The following is a 20,266-nucleotide window of genomic DNA, read 5'->3' on the forward strand; positions in this document are numbered from 1 at the left end:
TATATAAATGTGTTACTTATACAATGCAATAATAATAATAATAATAATAATAATAATAATAATAATAATAATAAATTAAGTTGTGTTGACAACTTTTCTGACCCTTTTTGAAACCATTTAATAACATTGTACATTTTTAATATTGTGATGCTCTTTCAAAATTGCACCACATTTTAAATTGTATACAGTGGTCCCTCATTATTTGCTGTATTTATGTTCTGAAAATAGCCTGCAATAGGCAAAATCCACATAGTAGTCAGTTTTTTTTCCATTATTATAGATGTTTTAAGGCTGTAAAACTCATCACTACACACTTTATACACTTTTCTCAGACAAACATTAACATTTTCACAATTTTCTCTCTTGTTTAAACACTCTCAAAGTTAATTCATTCGTTTTGTTTTCAGCTTAGAGCCTTTGTTAATCAGAGGTCACCACAGCAGAATTAACTGCCAACTAATTCAGCATATGTTAATGCAAAGGATGCTCTTCCAGCCACAACCCAACTTTGGGAAACACCCACACACTTTTGCATTCACACACATACACTACGGCCAATTTAGCTTATTCAGTTCACCTGTATCGCTAAACCCCGCAAACACGAGGAAAACATGCAAACTCCACACAGATATGTCAACTGACCCAGCCGGTGCTCAAACTATTGACCATCTTGCTGTGAAGTGTTTGTGATACCCACTGCACCGCTGTGTCGCCTCCTCTAAAAGTTCAATTGCATATTATAAAATGAAACCAAAGATCAAAACCTGTTGTCAGGTGCAAACACTCATTGCTGTCAGCAAAAAAAAAAATTCATAAAGCTTTTTAGCTTTTGTGCAGATAATGTTTTCATCGAGCGTGATGCTCTTTTTTTTTTTTTTTTTTTCTGCACACTCTATTCTTAAGGCCTAAGGTGTTTTTACATGCATTTTTTGTTTCTTTTTGCTATTTGGGCTTATATAAAACCTAAGAATCATCTTTTGATATAATGTACTTTTAGAGAAAAACTATGTCCATAAACAGTTGAAACCAGAAGTTTACATACACTGTATAAAAAGGCACTTAACCATTAAAAAAAGTCAAATGTTAATATGAGTAAACTATTTCTCTTTTATGTAAGTTACTGTAGGATTATCAAATTTTTTTATGTTATGCTTAATAGCAGAATAATGAGAGAGATATTTTTGAGAATTGTTAAAACTCTTCTTAAAAGTCGTTTGAAAGTTTACATGCAATAAGATTATGGATCGTTAAAAATAGTGTTTGTGACATTTAATATGCTGCAGAACAGTTGTAGGATGACACTGTATATCTGTAACAAAATATAAAAAATTCAAAGTATATAAGTATAGCCACTTAAGAGCTTTAATGTGCTGTCCACATATGTGGCCACTAAGCCCTAGGAGGTTAAGGGTGTCGCACACCTGATGCGCCCCACACATGACAGTTGGAAGTAATGAGGTGCATCTTTGCAATTTAATTAAAATGAAACAGCTGGGCACCTCAGACAGCCGCTGACTTGCGGCACCTGTGCGTACCTTGATATAAATCTATGTTTACAGTTCTAAAATCCGAGGCGCTGCAGTGTGTGACCCTTCTTTAGGATGGTCTTGCTGTAAGATTTACATTAATTTAGCAAGCTGAATGCATTCTGTACTGTACAGGAGACACAGAGGAGATTGATTGGCAATGGTCTACAGCCAATCAGGGCACAGAAAACAGTGTGCTGTGAAAAAACAAAGCATGTCAAATTGTACATGAAAAAATCTGCAAAACTGCAAGGCTGCAAAAGGCGAACCACATTATATTGAGGGATCACTGCAAATGCATTTTGATTGATTGATTGATTGACTGATTGATTGATTGATTGATTGATTGATTGATTGATTGATTGATTGATTGATTGATTGATTGGTTGATTGATTGATTGATTGATTGATTGAAAAAGAAAATAATTTAGCATTTTGTGTTTTTCTGCTATTATACTACTTAGCCTTTTTACTTTGTTGAAAATCAATTCCTTCCAGACTCAATAGAGGAGAAAATGAGCATTGCCATGTTTTTTACTAACAACCTCAAAAAACTTATCCTGGTTAGCAATGGCCCAGTGTAGCCATATTGAATTTCAAAATGCTCAGTTAACTGCTGAAGAGATACCTAGACCTGTAATAAGAAGTTAGCTTATAACAGACGACAAACTGATGTCTTCAACCCTGAGAATTTGGTGGTAGAACCTTAATGCTCCTCTGAGTCCAGTTCTGCAGTTTCATCTCCCATAACTTAGTGGAACTGGAGTGGGTATTTGAAGTTGGGTGGTTTTTTTTGCTGAGTAAGCAGACAAACTGCCATGCTAGAGAGAGCAGTGTCAGGCAAGGTGGTGATGATTTACTGTGCTGTCACCTCGACACAGGCTAGATGCTGATGAAATCTTCTTCATTCTGGACCAGGAGGTTCTGTGGCTCCCTCATGTGGAGATGTGTCTGTTAAATTATGCACACAAAGAGCAAGGAAGGTTTTCTGCTTGCCCCAGTTCAGACACATCCCTATCATACATTTATATACTTATACATTTATATGCCATTTATATGTTTGCTTTGAAACTGTATTTAAGTACTTAATGCATTTGGAACATTTGGCAAATGATGCTGTGAGTAAAAGTTCATTCACTCATATCAAAAAGAGGAATGGACCAACTTTTGTCTGGCGTACGAGTAATTCTTGTGTGTTTGTTTTATTTCCATTGGTGACTCCGAGAGGCAATTGTGTTAAATTGCACACTACAAAGTATCGCACTAACACATGTGAAAAACATTTATATTTATTTATAATTAATAAAATTGGTTAATTGACACTATATATATATATATATATATATATATATATATATATATATATATATATATATATATATATATATATATATATATATATATATATATATATATATATATATCAATTATATAATTTAGAACATATAAATGCATTTACAAATGTATACAACCCTTAGTCTATGGCAATGGCAGTGTTGGTTGGCCTTATTAGAGAACAATGTCAATGGTCGAATCCGAAGGGAACACATTTTCAGGTTGACGATTGGCTTATAAGCCGTTTCAGATTTCCAAGAGCTATCCTCCGGGAGCTCTGTGCTGAGTTGGGTCCAAATTTGGAAAGAGACACTAAGGAGGCTTCAAGGTGGCAGGGTGCACTATGGGTGGCTTCTTGGTGAGTGATGTATTTAAAGATATTATTCAAGCTAAGTTTGAATTTCTTTTTTATTTTTTGCGTAATTATTTAACTGCAAATCAGGAGACTGCAATTATCCATTAAAGACGTTTCTGCTAACCCCCTTTAACAAACCACAAACTGACCAAGAGCGCAGATACTGTGATGCACATTCTAGCACACGGTCAGTTGTAGAGCAGGCGATTGGATAGCTGAAATACCGGTGGCGCTGCCTTGATAAGAGCGGAGGGGTCTTGCTATATCACCCTAACAAAGTGTTTCTCTAACACATCTGTGTCTCCCATAGACACGGATACAACTCCAGACAGTAAAGTGTCGTTCACAATTGAGGCAACTCTCTCCTCAAAGGGTATTAGTTCAGCATCCCCTGTTCCCCCGCCTGTTCGGTCCACACTTTGACGGTGTGCTGCTGTTCTCCTCTTAACCTGCACCTTTACATCGGACCATTTCTTTTTTAATTCGTTCAAAGTGCGATGATCAGACCCCACTGCAGAACATATAAATGCATTTTCAAATGTATACAACCCTTAGTCTATGGCAATGGCAGTAATGGCCTTATTAGAGAACATTGTCAATGGTGTAATCCGAAGGGAACACATTTTCAGACCCCACTGCGTGTTAACCGCGTCAGCTAAACTCTTCCACTCTGTTTTTTCCTCTTTTGTTATTAATCTTGAAAAACAAACTTGCAAATAATGCAGTTTTTTCACTGGTCTACCTCTGATAGGAGCACCTCCAATTCACATTCTGTGAAGTTTCTCTTCTTGTTTGCTTTTGTCATAGCTTTTTCGTTTGGTTTTGCCAAAGTGGAGTCATTAGCATATTTATACTGGGGAGGAGGCAGGGAAGGGTTTTGAACTGTTGCACATGCGCTCAGTTTCACGTTAATTCAGATGTACAAAGAGAATATGCGTGGGATTCCACGTATGCAGTGTTTCATTCATCTGTTTTTTTTATTCTGTACGCACATTTACAGCTTTGTCCGTACGCAATGTTTTAGTATGATTTCAACGTAAGTCTTTGTACATAAGGTTCCTAGTGATTTACATTATGGAGATGAATGTAACAGAATGAAAATGCGTATGGATCTCATAGAAGCAATAGACTTCACTGGTGGATAGAACAGCAGCCTCAGTTAACTGACCACTTTTAAAATCTAACTGATTATTGTCTAGCATGTTTTGCCTGAGTAAATAAGAAACCTGGTTGAATACATCTTGTTTATGTCTTTTCATCATGAGGTAGAGGCACTGTCACCCCACAGTAAGAAGCTCGCTGGTTCAAGTCCAAGCTGGACTGTGCAGAGTGTACGTGATATCCTTCTGGGTGCTTTGGATTTCCCCACAGGCCAAAGACATGCCTAATAGGTGAATTGAATAAAACTAAACTGGTAGTAGTGTATGAGTATGTGTGTGATTGAGTGTGTATGGGTGTTTCCCATTACTGAGTTGCAGCTCTAAGGGCATTCGATGCCTAAAACATACACTGTTGTCGGTTCATTAGAAGCCAAAGGAAAATTAATAAACAAGAGATGAGAGGTTTCTCTAATTTTCTTTTAGTTTGTTTAGTACATTTTTTTTTCTAGTAAGGGTAGTTGGATTTCCAATTTAATGTGATACAGGAATCGTCTTATAGATAATACAAGCAAATGGGGTTACACTGGCAGAGGTAGCTGGAGAGAAGACATTTAACAACTAAAGCCTTGTTTAGACTGTGTGATTTTTTTTAATATATAATTTTACATGATTGTAACATGTCAGAGTGCATGAAGATGACTCCCATGTCACTTTGTAAGATCTCAGCTGTCAGACTTAACAACAATAAAGATGTGCCTGATACATAAGAAAACTCACACTGAGTTTGACGTCATTCATCTGTGACACATTCACTATTGTGCATTCAGAAATTATAGCTCACAGCAAACGTAAACAAACTGCAATGGTAATTTTGTTCACAGCATGAGATTTTAAAAACAAATCTGAGATTGAGCACATGCAGATGTTCTGACAAGACTAATTCATTATTGACAGTCATCATATTATCCAGTCAGCATAAGACCTATTAACAATCAAGCATGTCCTTGTCACAGTAAAGCTGCGGTCACACTAGAGTTTGAGCTTGCGAAATTCTGTGGTACGGCACTGTGAAAAGGGGTGGGATTAAACGTTTAAAAAAGCAAGCTATAGCTCTATATATTAAATGTCTTCCAGAAAGGTCATGTTTTGACCCTCAATTGGTCTCACGCAGTCAAGTGATGCGATTTCGCTGGTCAGATTTTACCAATCTGCGAACCTTGTCGCACAAGCTATCGTTTCCAGTCTGGCGCATTCGTGTGCGTAGAATAGAAGTCTATGGGGAGAAAAGTGCAATTTGACCGCAGCTTTTGAGGACCCAAATGCAGAATGAGTGCAGGGGGTGTTTATTGACAATATTATGTGAAAGAGGGGTTAGGTGGAACACAGTTCAATAGTGATGAACAGGGTAGTGTTGGAGAGTCCTGGATGGAGCTAACAGGGAAAGGGGTAGTGTTGGAATGTCCTGGATAGTGCAGACAGAAACCACAGAATGCCAGGAGAACAGAATACTGAACTGTGATGGTAAAGCCGGACATGAGGCGATTAAGGTCTTTGGCGAGAAACTGCAGACCAGAGATCCTGGAGAGTTATCTCACTAGTAGCAGCCTGACAGAGGACACCATCATCCAGGGAATCATTAAATTAAACTTACTGAATAATAAGGAATAAATAACCAGTGAAAGGGAAATAAACAGTTAAAGCTAATAAATTAAATCAACAAAATATAGTATATAATAACTTAACCAAACTTGATAAAGAGAAATCTGTGTCTGAATCGTATATGTACGGCTGAATGCTGGTCCTCTCACTCATGTTGCTTCTCTTTGTCTGCCTGTCTGTTGCCATACACAAAGAGGGGGAGCTCTTGACTCCGCCCCCTTGTTAAGTTGAGCGGGAAGTCAAAACTAATTTTCATGTGAAGCAACACACCCCTAAAACAACTACCTGTACTTGCCCCCAAAATGACACTTTTTAATAAAAATATCTGAATCGTGTTTTGAACAGAACTTAAACTAGCACACTTAGAAGGACCATATTGTTGATATTAAATCTAATAAAAGGGTAAACTTGGTGGCCTTTAACATTTCCTTGTGCTGGTTCAAAGTTGGGATTACGTCATCAGATTCTCTGGTCCTTTTGGTCTTGGTTTGTCCTTTGTTGCAGCTGAAGCCACACTGCAAGAAACTGTCTATATTATTTTACCACTGCCAGAACTTTAACGGAGGGAAAAATTGATCGCAACAGTCATTAAGCAGCCTCAATGAACATGTCAAGCCAACTTTTAAACATCACAGAGTTTAGCCTAGGATTAAAGAAATAATTCAGGATTTCCCAAATTTGTCTCAGAAAAGCAAAGTGTGGCTGAAATCACAGTTTGAGCAGGGCTTAATGTGAGATGGCAAAATAGAACAGTGAAAATAGATTTGCATGTAAGTGGTTGGACCTTGTGAGTTTATAGTGTTGATAATTTATTATGCTGGGAAACAAGATGAATAGCAAGAGAATAGCTGGAAGGTTGTTATATATTGTTCATTTTCTCACAATTCTGTTATAGCAGTTCTATTTATATTCTAGTGGAGAGATGTTGATGCAGACTTGGAGCACAATGCTAAGTCAGAAAGGGCATTAAGGTCATAGGTCCCAGTGGCTATAATAGAGAATGTGGCTGTGTGGTGTGAAGTTTATCTAGTTAGCTGTCTACTCTTATTGGTCTTCGCTGGCCTGAAGGTCTTTCTCTTCCTCTTTCTATCCTTGACCTCATTATACCACCCCTCTCTTCCATTCTCCACCATATTCTCCCAGAAAATTGTGGCTGCCAACAGATCATCTATCTCTGTCTGCTGCCTCAACTTCGTTTCCCTCTTTGTCTTGTGGAATCTCTCTCTCTCTCTCTCTCTCTCTCTCTGCACATACAACAATACATTTTCTCACAAGCTCTCTTTATATTACTCACTGGCTAATAAATTCTTGCCACAGCAAAAGCATAAACCTGCCTTATAACTATTTTCCACATCAAGCCAATGGTCTTAAACCACTCATTATTGTATTAATGCCCAAGAAGTACCATTACCCATAAATCAATTTTTGATCTATACAGAGCACTGATGCCTACATGAAAATACTTGGACAGAAAACTGTTGCTACTCCACTCTGAAGATATGCATTAGAGCTGCACAATTAATTGAAAAAAAAAAAAAGCCATCTCAATTTGACCCCTAGATGATCTTAATCCAGCATTTCTACGATTCTGCCAATCATATTTTCAAGAAGTGTAAAGGCGGGGCACATTGTTCACATTGTTATACTTTCAATGTTCAGCAACATGGACACCTCCAAATTGTGTTGAAAAAGTTACACACTGTATTTAGTAAAAGGGGGCCTCAGCGAGCTCCGTGGGGGGTTGCGTCATATTTAAAAAAAAATGTCTTAACAGTGAGCAATTAGGAGAATGATCGTGTTGCCTTAGTTAATTTTATCCCCAAGCTCAGTGGTCCTCAACCACCGGTCAGTGGGTCACTTGGCTGCACAAGAAATCATTAATATTCATGTTTTATTTATTATCTGAGTCTGAATGATCTTTTATTTTGAAAAGTCTTTTATTTTAGAAAAGGACCGTATTCTCTCTCTTACATCTCGGTCACTTGAGCGCCCAAAATTTAACCCACAATCTACGAAAAAATTAAAAAACAGACGTCTTTGGAAAGTTTCCTTGCAAAGGGAAAAAGACCCAAGGAAACGACCAACAACCTCCCAAAGTATGTATTTGCAAACCATTTTATTGGTGAATCCACCAATAACCATCCATAATATCCCAACAAACACATTTATTTCTGACGTTAAAATGTTCTACACTTTTTATCAAATTTATTTAACTATGAAAAGATCAAGTTGTTGCATGTGGTGTGCAGTGTTGTACTTAAATCATTAATAGTATTACTTTCTCAATCTGATTTCATGTTGACTGGGTGTTTAAGGCCATTTCAGTCATCATTAAGTGAACATCTATCATCCTTTTATCAGTTACATTCACCTAAACTGTCTCTAGATTGATGCGTGTAAAGATTTTGCGCATATTCATCCATGTTTTGAGGTAGTTCATTTTGATGTGATTTACTTTCTATGTGAAATTTGATCACACAGGAATCACAAGACTGAGTTTTCTACTCCCCATAGACAAGAAAAAAAAATGAGTGCAGGTTGAAGGAAAGTAGTAGAGTAAAAGTACAGATACAGTACTAAAAATATACTCAAGTAATAGTAAAACTACAAATTTTAAACTACTTAGTAAATTACAATTCCTGAGAAAAACTACTCAATTACAATAATTGGAGCATTTGTATTTTGTTACTGTCGCTTTGCTCTACTTATCCAATGTGCATCCATACTGTAAGTTTGAAATATACTGAAAAAGTAAGATAAAAATAAAAGGCTTTTCGTAGTTTGTGATTCACTTCATTCTGCTTTCCAATTACTATGGGATTGTGATCTCTGCTCTGACCATTTTTTCATATTAAAAAAGTTTGGCAAATTTTCTGGTATTGACTTTTTTTGGTAGTGTCTATGAAGCAATGCACAAAGGAAACAACACATAATAAGTTACATTTTGTAGACAAATAAGTTAACTGTCAATACACTACAAAAACTTGCTCGTACCTTTTAAAATCCTTCATTCAGAAGGGCCCTGTGAAGTGTCCAGTTTAAGAGCAGCCCTTCAATATGATGCTTGTTTTGGCCAGTGTCTTTTAGAGGTGGATTTCATCAAAGTAGTACAATTTTTTCCAAATAATAAATAAAAAATTACAAATGTTTCAGATTTTCCAACATGGGCTCATTCTGAAAACGTGGCGCTATATACATTTTTGGAGATTGTGAATTATGTAGCCAGATGTGCGTATGGCTGCATTCCATCCTTAAAACAACTGCGCGGTATGAAACCTTTCCTTTTCATGCTTACCAGCTGACCACTTACCTCCATATGGATGGCTTTCCTTCTGTTACCAGTTTGTCCATTTAACTTAACTTGTATGTTGGTGGACTTGAAATGCAGAGATGAGTTCATCACAATGGCAGGTTTAGAGTTTGGTGAAGAACAGTTTCAGAAAGCAGGAAAGACTAAAACAGAAGCCAAAAAATAAAATAAAATAAACAAGTAAATAACAGAGTAAGAACACAGTAAGATGTGAAAGCGTGGTACAAATCAGACGAGGGCTTTTCTTTTTCTGGATTGCTTTTAAAAACTGATGCTGTCAGTTGATGCTTTTGAAAGCGCTTTTGGTTGGGTTTAGGGAAGGAGGAGAGTGGGTCAGTCGATCGCTCAGTCAGTCAATTAACAGCGGCAACTGCAAAAAATGTACCTCCTGGGATGTATTTCATGTCCAAAAATTTATATAGTGGCTTTTCAACATTATCACAGACTTTTGGTGTCCCTTTGCATCACCAATGGATGTAGCAAAACAAAATCTACATTCAGTAAATATCAAGAGGAAATCTCCAAGGAAGCATGTCTCAAATAATAGTCATTTACAAAAACATCATGCTCTACTAAGAAACACTTTTTTCATTTACTTATTTGAACATGGAGTTACGGCACTCTGGTAATATAGTTTTAACGGTTATATTATACAGAGATGTCCTTCATTTAGCATATTGGCAATTAAAAGTAAAAGGCTTGCTGTTTACAGATCTCTTCAGTAGTGGATTATCATTACACATCTTAATATCTGTGTCTGCACTGTTAGGAAGAACATAATACAAGGACAAATTGTTCTTTAGTAATCATTTAGTAAAATTCACAACACAAAAGGCATATGGTAACACTTTAGAATACCGGATATATAGTTAATGTTATTTAATGTATTTATTAAAAATAAACAATGTTTGTACAGCATTTATTAATCATAGTTCAACAATGCAAAATTTAAATTCAACTCTGTGCTTGTTAACATTAGTCAATGTGCTGTGAGTCAAAATGAACTATATGAACATCTGTAATTTTATTACCTAACAATAACAAACATGAATAAATATTTTAATAAATGTTTTGTTCATATTAGTAAATACATTGAACAGAAATAACTTATTATAGAGTATTCCAATACTGCTTGATGTAGAACTCATTCATAATCACAAAGAGAGATTGTGAAAAGGGCTCAACATCAACCCCTGTGGCACTCCCAGAGGCATTGCACCCTAGAGGGAAAGTCAAACAGGCATGGAGGGAACCTGCTGCCACCTCAAATCACATGACAACTCAAGGTCACTTCACATGCGGGCTGTGTTCGGTGTAAATCAGCTATCCTATATTCCTGTCTGCCACTTCATCAGGATTTGTATATTCCCAGGGATAAACATGTCACTTGTAATGGAAAGTGATGCCCTTTACTGGCTGAATTGAGCAGGTTCCGTGTACGGCATGCACTTTTTTGGGGGATGTATTTCTTTTTTTATTTCTCAGAGCTGAGCATCAAGGGAGATCAGATGACAAGGGGACAGAAGGAGAAGGTGTGATTGTGACTTGCACGAAAATAAGGGAGAAAAGTTGCATATGCAAAACAGTAGAGGGGAGAAGGCTGTTCACTCCGCAGTGTTTTTTTTTTTTTTTTTGGTAAATATTGCAAACCATTCCAGTATTTTAATGATTTCCATCCTAAATTGATTGAAGGTCCTCAATATTTTCTGCTAGAAATATATGCAACCCAGGCTCATTATTGGTCGCAAAATGGAGATCCAAAATACATCCTAGGAGGTGTGTTTTTTTTTTTTTTAGTTTTTGTTTTTGCAAGTCTACCAAAGGCCTCTCTGTACACTTTTCCAGATCTCATATTTTTGCGCGAACAATTCACGCCTGCTGTTCTTGTATAAATCCAACTGAGGCCACTGTCGACTGATTGACTGACTTACCGACCAACTGATTCCTCTTCACTAAACCCAAAGGATAGTTTTCAAAAGCACAGATTGACCTGATCACCCTCTTCCCTAAACCCAATTGAGAGTGTTTTCAAAATTAATCCAGAAAAAGAAAGCCCTCACCCTATTGTTACCACATTTTCAGATCTTACAACTTTCTCACCCTGTTATTTACTTGTTTATTGTATTTTTTTTTTTGTGCATTTTATTTTTGTTTTTTTCTTGCTTTCTGTAACCTTTTTTTGCCATACTAAAACCATGTCATCGCTGTCAACTCCTCTCTGAGGCAAAAAAAAAGGCAGTGGGGTACACCTTGTGTTCTTAGAAAAGAAACCTAACTTGTTTTTTTTTTTTTGTTTTTTTTACACAATCTGACTTGTACTTTCTCTGATTGTCTTATTTATGACACCCAAAGTACTGTAGCTCACTCAAAACATCAATTTTAAACATACATTTATTCTATGCATCTGCTGTATAGGGACACCAAAGTTTAAATTTATTTTTAAAAGTATACATTGTATTTTTTCTTGCTGTATGAATCTTTAGAGCACTAATATGAGCCACACACAAGGGGGTCTTGCAATATGCATACATCTTGAAGAAATACTACTACCAAACCATAAAATAGATTTAGACTCCATTTGCAAGTGATTTATGGAAGAAAAAAAATTCATTCTCATTGTAGGTAACCTTGCACTATTTTCTAGAACACCAGTCATGTACATATGGCATAAAACCATGGTGGCATTCAAGACAAAATGGCACATTTGGCACTGGTACACGCTTCCTGTTGCATTGACATCCACTTCATCTGTGTCAGCGTTGAATCATTGATGTTTTGTAGAATGCATGGCTGCTGCGTCAACAAGATTTGAATGTTTTGAGAGTTGGACAGGAAAAGCAAGCGAAAGCAATGAACATCATACATGGGCAAGCATTGTGAAGCAGGTTGGACTTATTGAAGGTGGCATGTGTTCCTGCCGAGATTAAAATGTAATGAGCCCCTCATGTTCTTCATGTTTCTCATGTTCTGAGATCTGTTCACATAAATGTTAAGGGCCTTGTGCAACAGCTGGCGGCAGTTCATTTCTAGATGTAACTGGGGCATCCTTAATAAAGCACCTGTCACCTATGCTGGAATTGCTGGTTGAAATCCTCAGTTCAAGTAAATCTAGATGGGTTACATTGGAGTCATAACCTGGATTTTGAGAGTTTAGTGGGATGAGTGTGACTTAGGCCAGTTACACCTCCAATCTCAAGAGAGGAATCAGCGACAAATAATAGATTCTTCCATAATTAGTATATACTTTTTTTAATCTGTATATCAGATGTTTGCAGCACTATTGTAATAAAGTATGTAAAATATGCATTGAAAAGAATCAATTTGGACAATTTGAAATGCAATTTTGTCAGCACATTGATTTTTGAGGTGAACCCTCAGATTCAAAATTACATATACTTGCGTATCTGTAATGACACAGGGTTAACAACAAGAGGTAGGATCCAAACGCAGTTTTATTTGAGTAGCTAGGCAGGCAAAGTTTGGTACAAGAGCAAAAAAATATACAAGGATGCAAAAAAAGTAAGCAAAACAGATGAACGAGTCGAGACAGGTGGCAAAACAATCATAAACATTATATACAAACAAGGGTTAAAACATGGTTAGGCAATACAAGGAAAACACTTTGTAATGATGGCTACAGTGAAGAAGACTCAGCACTGATTGTGTGTGGATGAGTGTGAGTGATGTCCGGTCCATGTAATCAGTCATGATGAGCTTCAGCTGTGTGTGTTTAATCAGGAGGCAAACCGAATTCAGTGTGTCACTGCAAGACTTAATGGTATATGTAGTTCCAGTGGATGACATGAAGTGACATGAAGTCTTCAGCAATCGAGGAGGGCTACATCTGTGTCTGTGTGTGTGTGTGTGTGTGTGTGTGTGTGTGTGTGTGTGTGTGTGTGTGTGTGTGTGTGTGTGTGTGTGACACTGCACACACACACACACACACACATGAACACATACACACACGCACACACACACACACACACACACACACACACACACATATATATATATATATATATATATATATATATATATATATATATATATATATATATATAGCCTTTAGATCATGCACACTTGCTTTCTCACGCTCACTTCATTATGACCATGCACCCAGACCGTGCTGCCTTCCCTTCTTCCTTGCACTTTATATTATGGATTACTCTTTCATCTTGAGTTTCAGATAATCTCCACATCATATGCAATTTGCCCACCTGCACATCTGCTGTGCTTTCAATAAACATCCCATATTTGGGCATATTTACGCTACTCCCAGTGTATGATTACTGCTTGACAGGCAGAAAGCTTTCTACACAATAAATAATTTGAGATCCATTGAAAACAACAATGCACTGTTAAAAATATCAGAAATTTGACTTTTTTTGTATTTTGTTATTTATATATATATATATATATATATATATATATATATATATATATATATATATATATATATATATATATCCTTTTAAATGTCATTATAGAACCTTCATCTTTATCCCAGCAACATTTGATTTTGAAAATGTTACCATTCTTGATATTTTTTAATAATTTAAAGGGCACCTATGGTGGAAAATCTACTTTTTAAGCTGTTTGGACAGACATATGTGTAGGTATAGTGTATAGACCGCCATATTGGGGTGATATAAACACATACAATCCTTTTTTAATTTTTTTCAAATTTAACATCATAAAAACGGTGGACCAATTGGATCGGTTTTCAGACTGACTGGACTTGACGTAGCAGTGCGGTCCCCCCGCCCACCAATATTTATTGACAGCTGCGTATTAACATGTCTCCTTAGTAATGCATATAATCATGTCAACAAGACAGGACATGCGCAAAGCAACCGGGAATAAAAGGTCTGTTCAGTTTGCTAGGATCATTAATTATCATCAAATGTGATCATGAGTGAGTTTTACAAGTTGAAAATGTTTTAAAACAGTGCATGTGTGTAATGAATTACAGTGATTTACTTCAGATTCATTTAATCAGCACAGCCGCATGTCAGAACAATTTTAAAAGAAGAACCTTTAATCCCGTTTTGTTGACATTAAGTCAGGTTTGTTTTGTACATTAACATAATAAAAATCCATACAGCAGTGGAGATTAACCTGTATCCTGTCACATATGCATGCAAAAAGAGTGCAAAGCTAAACGAGCTGTCTGTGTGTGTGGCTAATCGCTGCAACTCAAAAACAAATGCATCAAATACTCATTGGTAAAGTTCTTACTGTAGTATTTCTCACAAACTTTACATGGGATCTGCTTCCTGAGGCAGGCAAGTGCGGCGATTGAGGCATACTGACAGGCACGAAGGTACGGTGGCCTTGGAGGACTAGCCTTAAAGGTGCAGTACCAAAAAACAGCAACAGGCTTTTACCAGCTATAAATCAGAAACTTCAGACAGCGATAATAAATAATCTGATGGGTGTTATGAGCTTAAACTTTACAGACACATTCTGGGAACACAAACATCTTATGTTAAATCTGGAAATAAAGGGTAACCTAGGTGGCCATTAAAGTAATGTATTATCTGTATTGGTAAAAACAAAACAAAAAATGAATAAAAAATTGCTTATAGTGGATATGTCCCCCTGTCAACATTTCTGGAGAGCGCTAATTATGTAGCCAAAGGTAAGTATGGCTGCATTTTATCTTTAAAATGAATGCTATGAGGCAGTATGATGCCGCCAACGACTTTAGTTATATTTAGCACTACCAGCTGACTGCTTACCTCCGTATAGACAGCTTTTCTGGTGTTACCAGTTTGCCCAGTAGCTCGCCACATACGCAGATGAGATGGACTTGGGACATGGAGCTGAGTTGACCACATTGATGAGGTTCAAATCTGGTGAAGAATGGTTTCAGAAACCAGAAAAAATAAATATAAAAAAAACAACAAGCTGAAAATGTAGTGAAATGGCACAACCGGGACAAATTTAGTTTTTCGCATCATGTCCCAGGTCTACAGAAAAGTCCTTTGTCTTCATGCTTAGTTTGTGCTTTGACATGCACTGTCAACCCTGGGACCTTATATAGACAGGTGTATGCCTTTTCAAATCATGTCCAATCAACTAAATTCACCACAGGTGAACTCCAATTAAGCTGCTGAAACATCTTAATAATGATCAGTGGATGCAGAATGTACCTGGGCTCAATTTAAAGCTCTACTGCAAAGGCTGTGAATACTTATGTACATGTGATTTTTCATTTTTTTATTTTTAATAAATTTGCAACAATTTCAAATAATCTTTTTTTCAGATTGTCATTATGGGGTATTGTGTGTAGAATTTTGAGTGAATAAATTAATTTAATCAATTTAGGAATAAGGCTGTAACGTAAAAAATGTGGAAAAAGTGAAGCGCTATGAATACTTTCCGGATGCACTGTATTAACTCAAGGACGGAAAATATTACTTTACGAACTGTATTGTAAATAAATTAAATAAAACATTTGCATATTTTTCAATATTAATGCTTAATATTAAAATACTGATAGAAAAAAATCAACAAATATACAATTACACACATTTACATAAATAAATGAATAAATTTACAAAATTAAATAGTAAATAATTAAATAATGGGCTGAAAATATGCAGATTTCTGGATGTGCAGATTCCACGTGGGCCTGGTCATCAGCCCTGACTATGATAAAAGTGTTTTGATGTGACAGCATAGTATTGAAAAGGAACCATGCTGAACCCTCTTCATCTCTCGTGATTCATTCTGTTCTCCTTCCTCCCACTTTAAAGGGACACAGGTAGTAAAGTTGATTGTGATTTTGATCTCCTGTCACACCTATCTTTTGCTCGACATTAATCTCTCTGGCCCACTGCTCTCCACATTCACTTCCCACAGGAACACTGTGGCTGCAAGGACATTTACAGCACATCTCCATGATAAATCACCATTTATCTCTCCGCACTGACCTGCCCTGTATGCACTCAGTCTGCTCAGGCGTCTGGGGCCACCTTCACATGGAGAGAAAGGCAAAGGGAAACAGAGGAGGACAGGAAAGCTGCTTTGCATTGGGGCTGTCATGAAGATGAGTTGTTCGACTCTCTCTCATGAATACAGCTTGTCATGGAAAGCTTACTGTGCTTAAAGCTGACACAGGAGCCCAGAGTTCATGTGCTTTATATAGTCTACTCGCCTGTCGTTCACTTTGCAGTGCACACTATGTAACCAAGCTGGGTTTTTTTTTAGAAAACTTCACTGGGCAGATGCAGAAAAGGCCTATGTATTCTCTTTTTTACACTTTTTTTTTCTCTAGTGTAAGCACATTTGTCATGATTATATCATACTTTCAAAATAATACACAGTATTATATAGGTGTATCGGTTTAACTCTAGAAATACTGAGGCAGTCATTTTGACTATTTTTAAAATGTGTAATTCGATACATTTATTAAAGTGAAACCCATATAAATATAGTATCCTGACCTTTCCTAAATGTGTGCATATTTCAGTCTGACAATGCTGTTTTATTAAAATTACTAAACATAAACAAATTTTGAGTATTTTAAATTTTTCAGCAAATTCTTAAAAGCAGTGGTCACCAATTTCGGTCCTGGAGGGCCGATGTCCCTGCAGGATTTACCTCCAACTTGCCTCAACACACCTGTCTGGGTGTTTCAACTATACTTAGTAAGACCTAGATTAGCTTTTTCAGGTGTGTTTGATTGAGTTGAAGCTAAAATCTCCAGGACACCGGCCCTCCAGGAACAAGTTTGGTGACCACTGCTTTAAAGGGTCACAAAACACCAAAAATTCTTTTTTATATAAATGTTGACAGTCATTTATATTTCCCACGTTGCTAAAAAAACACTATTTGCACACATTTATTTAGCTAACAAATGAAAATTAGAGATTAGATAGGTTAGGGGGATATTACAGCTTTATATCACAATACTCCACACAATTTAGACTGGTTTCAAAGTCTGATAGGCAGCATATTGCATCATCAAAATGTGCTACCATAGTTTTTGAATGGGAGGTAGGACAATCTTACAGAACACGGGTCCACCTTGTTGACAGCATACCAGAATCATTCATTCAATAATTGTCTTTTCGGCTTAGTCCCTTTATTAATCTTGAGTTGCCACAACGGAATGAACCGCCAACTTATCCAACATATGTTTTTTTTTTTTTTTTTATGCAGCAGATGCCTTTCCAGCTGCAATCCCATTCACAGACATACACTACGGACAATTTTAGCTTACCCAATGCAACTATTCCGTATGTCTTTGGACCTGAAGGAAACCCACGCAAACACGGGCAGAACATGCAAACTCCACACAGCAATGCCAACTGGCCAAGCCAGGTCTCAAACAAGCAACCGTCTTGCTGTGAGGCGATTGTGCTACCCAATGCGCCACCATGCTATACCGGAATTAATAATAAAAAAATTAACACTTCCTGTTGGTCAACATGACTACATGTTCTAAGTATATCGTCATCTGCTGCTTAAGTATGCTTTCGACAGCATTTCATATGACATGTTTGTCTTTTCATGTGGAGAATTTTTTATTTTTATTTTTTAACTGTGCATGTGTGGATGATATATTTTTTTATAATGAAATAGTAAAATCTCTGTTAATAAAAATACATGTGTATGTGTGATCATGGCTCGATAGCAAAAAAGAAAGCAAGGTTTATTTCAATAAAAACTTTTCAAACTTTACAAAACAACAATCTTACCTTGATGAAAAAACTTTCTCCCGTGCTTGCCAGACATAGTGAGATACATATCTTTGGCGATGGCCTAGTAACTTACACTATTATAGGCTATTTTCAAATTCACACACACTCACTCACAACTTAAGGTTGACCTTGCTAGTTTTGGTTTGGGACCCGCGTTTGCCTTCAGAAGTGCCTAGATTTATTATAACAAATATTTATCAAGGTGAAAACTTTCCTCTGAGATTTTGCAGTTGCACATCCATAACACAAATGTCCCCTTGTACTCCATCCCAAAGGCGCTCTGTTGGAGAACATTCTGGTGACTGTCATGGCCATTTTATTATAAATATTGGAACACTGTGGTCATAAGAGATGGACATAGTCAGCAACAATACCAAGGGAAGATGTGGGGTCTTAACAAGTCTCAGTGTGTATTCTTCAAGGTTTGATATGTTGTGTATTCAGTACAAAACATGAACTCTTTCTCCTTTTATGAATTTAGTAGGAGGGATGTGTAGGAAACTCTAAGAGATCCTCCAGTCCTGTTCACATTCAAGGCATTTTGCCACCATTGTTGTTGTTGTTGGCGAGGAGAAAAAAACGAGAAGAGGAATAGTCACATTCAGGGTTATAATACTCATACAGTATAAACACTAAAGATTTCGATATCATTATTGTTTAGGTTTACAGGTTTAGGTTTATTAAAAGGGTACGCTATTTGTGTGCATGATTTGTAAATTAGTACAGAGACTTGCTTTGTATCATATTTATTACAGAACTTAGGCATTTAATAGCAATCAATTTACCTGTCAATCTACATTCCTACTCTCACGTATGATCATGAGCTTTGGGTCAAGCAGCTGAAATTAGTTTCCTTCAGGTGGCAGGGTGCACCCTTATAGAAAGGGTGAGAAGCTCTGTCACCCAGGAGGAGCTCGAAGTACAGTCGCTGGTCCTCCACATTGAGAGAAGCCAGCTGAGGTGGCCTCCTTGACGTTTACCTAGGGAGGTGTTCTAGAAATGTACCACCTGGAGGAGACCTTGGGGAAAATCCAGAATACGCTGGAGGGACTATGTCACTCAGTTGGCCTGGTAATACCTCGAGATCCCCCCTGAGGAGCAGGAGGAAGTGTCTGAGGTGAGGGAAGTCTGGTGTTCTCTCCTAAAGCCTGGTTTATACTTCTGCATTGCTGTGCATTTATACTTCTGTGTGCTGTTTGTGTTGCTCTGCAATAACAATTCCGAAACGCTAGCTGGCAGTAGGTTTTTATAGTTCTCTGCTTCGAGTTTCTTTGCTGGTGTTTTGTTTTTTCTGAATGCTACCTAAATGTACGAATGGCTCAAATTCGCTCATTTTAAGGTGGGAACCGGCTAACGTGCAACAACTTTAATCAGAAGGTGAACACAAAACAACAGTTTTCATTTAGACCTCTTTCATGAGACCCGACACTTGTAAACAATCGCTCCATCGGGCTCACGTGGCTTTCACCTCCACCCACACTCATCAGCGCTACTAAGCCGACCAATCACAGAGCTTGTGCTATGTGTCGCTACACTTTTTGAGAGCAGGCTGCTCCGGAGGATATGCGTGAGCTTGGCACAGAAGTATAAATCAGCTTTAGACTGCTAACCCTACTCCAGATATGCAGAAGAAAATGAATGAATGAATGAATGCTGTACTAAAAATTTTTGTTTGCATATATTTCTCCAGTGAATCATGTAATTAAATCATTTTAGGAAGAAACTCAACTCAAGAAAAGTCAACATTTAAAGTGAATCAAAATCTTTCATTAAATTTATTCTGAAACTATTGAACAGCAGCCATTCTTGTGTTAAGACAGTTTTGAAAAACTTTCATTTTTATTCATTCATTTTCTTTTTTGGCGTAGTCCCTTTATTCATCAGGGGTCACCACAGCAGAATGAACCACCAACTTATCCAGCAAATGTTTTACACATTAGACACCCTTCCAGCTGCAACCCAGTACTGAGAAATATCCATACATTCTCATTTACAGTCATACACTACGGCCAATTTAGTTTATTCAATTCACATATACTGCACGTCTTTGGACTGTGGGGGAAATCGAAGCACCCGGAGGAAACCTACTCCAATACGGGGAGAACATGCAAACTCCACACAGAAATGCCAACTGACCTAGCCGGGGCTCCAACAAGCGACATTTTTGTGAGGTGAAAGAGCTATCCACTGTGCCACCGTTCCACCCAAAAACTTTCTTGATTCAAACCACACAACTTTGTCATAACAAAATTTGTTGGAAATTTAGATTC

At 37.1% G+C, this 20,266-nt stretch overlaps 1 protein-coding gene across 4 annotated transcripts in view; it reads left to right on the forward strand.

The window, feature by feature from the left end:
* The window catches only part of grid1b (glutamate receptor, ionotropic, delta 1b), a 720,128-nt gene that overhangs the window by 537,446 nt on the left and 162,416 nt on the right, over positions 1 to 20,266 (forward strand). Inside the window, exon 1 of one of the 4 annotated variants that reach the window (XM_087275948.1) lies at positions 7,749 to 8,071. The exons of 2 other annotated variants lie outside the window; for them this stretch is intronic. The gene's annotated coding sequence lies outside the window, so the exon portion shown is untranslated. Of the gene's footprint in view, positions 1 to 7,748; positions 8,072 to 20,266 lie in introns of those variants that run through there. One more of the 4 variants, XM_087275949.1, reaches the window with a different exon arrangement.

This window comes from Danio rerio, chromosome 12 (assembly GCF_052040795.2).
Source record: "Danio rerio strain M-AB ecotype USA chromosome 12, GRCz13ab, whole genome shotgun sequence".
Lineage (NCBI taxonomy): Eukaryota > Metazoa > Chordata > Actinopteri > Cypriniformes > Danionidae > Danio > Danio rerio.